Below are 6,078 nucleotides of genomic sequence, written 5' to 3'. Positions count from 1 at the left end.
ACATGCTAGGATTCGGGGAAAAGCAGCCACACCCAGTCAGGGGCTGGTCCCCTGGGTACTGCTTCCCAGCCTGGCCCCCAGCTCTGAAGAGCCTGGAACCAGCCTCCCCATGGAGGCAAGCAAGGCCTTTGGGCAGCTCCCTTCTCCACAGCCCCCTGCCCTGGGGAGCAGCTCCCACGCTGGGCTGCCTTCTTCCTGCCTTGAGCTGCTCAAGCCTCCTTTGTCTTTCAACTTCCTCAGGCTGCAGGAGTGAGGGTATTTTTTTTCTATCAAAGGCCACTGGCCCTAAAAAGGAATCAAGCAAGGGTCAGCTACAAAGTCAACTTAATCTGGGGGCTGTTTTTCCTTACAAATACCGAAGGATCTCAACTCTTCTGCTTTTTAAATCAAGAACAATAAGTAGCACCAATTCTAAAAAGAAAAGTCCTCAACTTTATATTATATGAAATTGCTTTATAAAGGGTAAATCACTTTACAGATGTGAGGAATTCTTCTCTTTTAGAGGCACAGCACAACCCACCAGCGCAGTGGAGGAACTAGTAAGAGGGGGAAGAGAGACAGAGAAGAAAACCCCTGATCCTGGCTGGAGCTGAGAAGTTCAACCGGGATGAGAACTTCAGATCTAGCCTTCAGCGTGAATCTAACCAGTGTTGGTCTAACCACGGCTATCTGTTCTTGAACTGCTCTAACTCTCAAACCTTTAGAGGCTAAATTCTAGATGGAAACAGTGGGCTTTGGAATCAGGCTGGCCTGGATTCAAATCCCAGCTCTGCTGTCACCAATAGGGCCACCACGTTAAACACCATGTGTCGGCAATTGTGTAACCCAGGGACCTACTTACCAGGTTTGTGAGTTGGGTTGTAGTGGGATAAAGGCTGACCCCCAAAAGGATATGTCTATGTCCTTTCTGAGCACCTGAGAGTATTCCCTTATATGGCAAAAGATGCAACTAAGTTAAGGACCTTAAAAAGAGGAGCTTATCCTGTATTATCCAGGTGGGCCCTAAATCCAATGCCGAGTGCCCTTATGAGAGAGCAGCAGAGGGAGATTCGAGACAGACACGAAGAGGTGATGTGAAGATGGAGGCTGAGATTTGGAGATGGAATAGTGATAGTTCTTTCCTCCTAGAATTTTTTTTGAGGATTAAATAATGAAATGACCATACAGCTAGCTGTGGAACTTGGGGATCCTGTTGTAAGATTTGGGGTGGCAATATTAACCCCTCAGTTGTGCCCCAGGAGACACAGAGTGAGCAAGATACAGGATCAGCAACACAGTGAGAATTTGGAGATTTATGTCTGCCTTGGAGGTCTCAAAAGCTAATTCTCTGCTGTCCCCACCTCCTGGCAACAGTCTAAAGCTACCCAGTTTCCTTGTCTCTAATTATCCACCAATATCTATTCTCCCTCTTCTTCCTTTTAGTAGCAGCAACTGCTCTCCAGCTAGAGACTTCATTTCCCAGACTCCCTTGCAGCAAAGCCTGACCCTCTAAGTTCTGGCCAATGGGAAGGGACAGGAACTGATGTGTGTCATAAGAAGGAAGCTGCTTGCCCCTCCTCCTTCTTCCCATCCTGAAATCTACAAGGTAGATTGGTAGAGTCTCTTTCACAGCCAGGCAGATGAGGACAACTTCTAGACATATGCTGTCTGACCCTGGAGCCATTAGCCACATGAGCCTAAAGTAATTTAAATTTATTAATTAAGATAAAATAAAATTTAAAGGTCAGTTCCTCAGTCGCTCTAATCACGTTCAAGTGTTCAATATACACATGTGGCCAGTAGCTACTGTACTGGACAGCACAGGTAAAGAACATCTCCATCATCACCAAAAATTCTACTGGACAGCACTGTCATGGAGGATACAGAGCAACAAGACAGAAGGAACCTGGGTCCTTGGACAACTCTGAGGAGCAGAGTCACCCTGCAGCCTCCCCTGCTCCAACTGCCTATCATCTTACATTTTTACAAGAGAGAAATAAATGCTCTATCTTTATCTGTCAGTACAGGCAAACCAACATCCTAATACATACTTCTTAAAAAATCAATCCTTTTTCTATTTAAGTCAGCAGAGGTAGTTTCTGTTGCTTGCAACCAAGAATGTTGACTGTTGCCAAAATGAGTAAAATAAGAAATGTAAAAGAGGGGCTGTTGATGTGGTCTGGGGGAGCACTGAGGGCTTTCTTGAGAAAGTGCTATTTATGCTGAGACCTCGGCCACTTGCTCTGTCCGCACTAATGGGACCACATTGAGCTCTTTGAGTCATGCAGTGCCCAAGCCAAAATGGTACACAGGATGTAAGAGAGGATGCTCCTCTCCACAAACGTACCTAGGTTTATTCACCCACAGGAAATGGCTGATCCCAATTCTGAGGCAGGGAATGGACAAGATGAGCCATATCATATCAGCCAGGGAGGACTCTTCAAAGACCACTACGGTGGCGTCAAAAGGACTCGGGAGCCAACTGAAGTGTTCCCATTGGACAAAGATGGGACAAGTAAGACATCAATAATAAAACTAACTGCAGTGGATTGAAATTCACCAAATATGTTTAAATCTATGAGTTCATAATGATACTGAAAGCAAACAAACAAACTCAGGAGAATGATAGGAAACTAACTCGTTCTTTTCAAGACTGGTAGATAAAAGGATAAATCCAGCTTTATCCTGCCTTTCCTATATGAATTGTACCACTGGGAAACCAAATAGTAGATGAGGAGAAGTTTCTCTTTGCAACAAATGCAGAAAGAATAATGATAATTTTTGCAGCCCCTTATGAATTTATGGACCTAGACATTGAGTATCACAAAAAGAAAGACAACCAGATACTATGTGTCTCCTGATGGAATAACATACCACCACCGACATAGCCTTGCCAAAAACAGAAAAAAACAAACAAACAAAAAAACTGAACCTGATCAAACCTCGAGACCCAACTTTCAGTTTACAGGAAATTCAGAGTCCAGAGGAGCTTGCTAAACATACAATGGGAAAATTCAGCCTGTGAGAAACTTTTCTGAACAAAAATCCAGTTTCTTCAACAAACCAACTTCAAGAAAAAAAAAAAAAAAAAGAGGAGGAACTTATGGATTAAAAAAAGACTCAGATGGGGCTTCCCTGCTGGCACAGTGGTTGGGAGTCCGCCTGCGAATGCAGGGGCCACAGGTTCGAGCCCTGGTCCGGGAAGATCCCACATGCCGTGGAGCAACTAAGCCCGTGCACCACAACTATTTATCCTGCGCTCTAGAGCCCATGAGCCACAACTACTGAGCCCACATGCCACAACTACTGAAGCCCATGCGCCTAGAGTCCATGCTTCTCAACAAGAGAAGCCACCACAATGAGAAACCCACGCACTGCAACAAAGAGTAGCCCCCACTCGCTGAAACTAGAGAAAGCCTGTGCACAGCAACCAAGACCCAACACAGCCATAAATAAATAAATAAATAAATTTATTAAAATATATATATATCAACTAATCACAATGTGTGGCCTTATTTAGATCCTGACTCAGACAAACTGAAACTTTTAAAAATAAGACATTAATGGAGCATTTGGAAATCTGGATAATAACTGGATATTTGATGATCTTAAGGAATTACTATTAATTCTTTTAGGTATAATAATGTTATTTTCAGATGAAATATGATGTGTGGGATTTGCTTCAATATAAGCTGGAAAGGGCAGAAGTGAACGGGGATGTGACTGAAAAAAAAAAATGGCCATGAGTTGATAATTGTTGATGTCGGATGATGGGTACGCAGGAGTTCATTATACTATTCTCTTTTGGGATATTTAAAACGTTCCATTTGACATTTTCTTAATGAATCCTTTGGTATCTTCATCTGTTTGAAATTTTCTAAAAGTATATTAAAAAAATAATTTGCTACACACAAAATCCCAGGACACAAACCAGAACAACTGGACTGAGGCAGATTTTCGTCTCTGCTGCCTTCTCTGCCCCACGCAGAGCCACCAGCCAGCCCACCGGTCCCAAGCCTGTCCCATGATGATTTTTATCTCAGGGACCTCAATAGCCTTCCCTGCCACTGGGTCTTTTTGGTGTTGTTTTAATAATTACTTTATTGAGATACAACTCACACATCCCACAATTCATCCGTTGTAAGTGTTCAATTCAATGGTTTTTGGTCAAGTCACAAAAATGTACAACCATTGCCAAGTTAGTTTCAGAACATTCACAGCATTTCACGTACACGCTCCCAGAGCTCTGAATACCTTCAAGTCTTGGTCCTTCCTCTCCCAGAAGGTTTCTGCAACTTTCATGCCAGTTTTCCTGCCATGATGCCAGTTCTCTGTCTCATTTATCCCCCGACACACACACAGTAAGTGTCACGTCACTGGCCGCCCCACCACAGAATGGTGGCCTTCCAAGCCCAGGCTCAGCATGAGAAGAGACCTGGAGGCATGAAGCTGCGAGCACTTAGGGTCAACAGGAGACCTGAAGTCATTCAGAGGTGAAAGAGGAAGCAGAGGATGGAGAAATCCAGGCGGGGCTGAGGAGACTGCACCCGAGTGGACCCCTAGCACTGCACGGGATGCAGGTGCCCCTGCCCAGAAGGAGGGGCGCCTCCCCCTCTGCCCTCCTCCCAGGCGGAAAAGCCATCACCACCCCTTTCCTGTCCTCCCGCCCCACTCCTGAGGCCTGCAAATCACACGAGCCACTAAGCCCGTCCAGTCACACCTTTCAAAGCAGTAGTTTCCTTTATTCAAAGACAAGAGACGTTTCCACTGGGAGCAGACAGGCCAGGAGCCCTTTCTCCTTCCTGTTCTCCCTTCCCAGGGAATCAATCTTCTTAAACCTTATTCTCCCAGAGACCATCTGGATGAAAACTGCTCAGGAAATTCAGTCGGGTACTAAGCCCAGTGCTCTCATCCATCTTGCCCTGTCACAGCCCAGCACTTCAGCCTTAAAGAATCCTTACAGCTCGGGCTGCCATGGGCCTCCTGGCCACAGGAGCAAGCCCTGCCTGCACGCAGAGCCACACCTTCCAGACATCTCAGGAACTGTAAACCACCTTGCAGTTTTCTCCAGCTCTCACCCTCTCTCTGGACCCTTGGTCCCACTCTGCAGTGCCACCCAATTGTAATGTCCAGAGAAGTAATGTGGTACAGCGGGAAAAGTTCACAGAGGCACAGGGCTGGAAGCTTTCTCTGCTGTGTGACTTTGGCCAAGTGACCTGACCTCTCTGAGTCTCAGTATTCCCATCAGTAAAACTATGGTTAATAACGCCCACCTTGGGGAACTGTGGTAGGGTTCAAATGAGATAATGGACTTTAAAATCACTTTCCTCCTCATTTATTCTGCTCTGGCTTTCTTGCTTTTTTCCCAGACTCTCCAACCATCCTCCCACCTCAGGGCCTTTGCCCTTGCTATTCTCTATACCTGGAAAGTCTCTTCCTGAATATCTATATGCATAGCTCACTTCCTTCCGGTCTCAGCTCAAAATGTTACCACAGGGCTTCCCTGGTGGCACAGTGGTTAAGAATCTGCCTGCCAATGCAGGGGACATGGGTTCGAGCCCTGGTCCAGGAGGATCCCACATGCCACGGAGCAATTAATCCCGTGAGCCACACCTACTGAGCCTGCGCCCTAGAGCCCACGAGCCACAACTACGAGCCCACGTACTGCAACTACTGAAGCCCGCACACCTAGAGCCCATGGTCTGCAACAAGAGAAGCCACCGCAACGAGAAGCCCACACACTGCAAGGAAGAGTAGCTCCCGCTCACCGCAACTAGAGAAAGCCCCTGCGCCGCAACGGAGACCCAACGCAGCCAAAAATAAATAAATAAATAAAATTACATATTAAAAAAATGTTACCGGGCTTCCCTGGTGGCGCAGTGGTTGAGAGTCCGCCTGCCGATGCAGGGGACAGGGGTTCGTGCCCCGGTTTGGGGGGATCCCGCATGCCGCGGAGCGGCTGGGCCCGTGGGCCATGGCCGCTGAGCCTGCGCGTCCGGAGTCTGTGCTCCGCAACGGGAGAGGCCACAACAGTGAGAGGCCCGCACACCGCAAAAAAAAAAAAAAAAAAAAAATGTTACCATGTCAGAGAGGCCTTCC

The sequence above is a fragment of the Grampus griseus genome (assembly GCF_964374135.1).
Source record: "Grampus griseus genome assembly, chromosome: 16".
Lineage (NCBI taxonomy): Eukaryota > Metazoa > Chordata > Mammalia > Artiodactyla > Delphinidae > Grampus > Grampus griseus.
Note: the sequence above shows the minus strand (reverse complement) of the source record.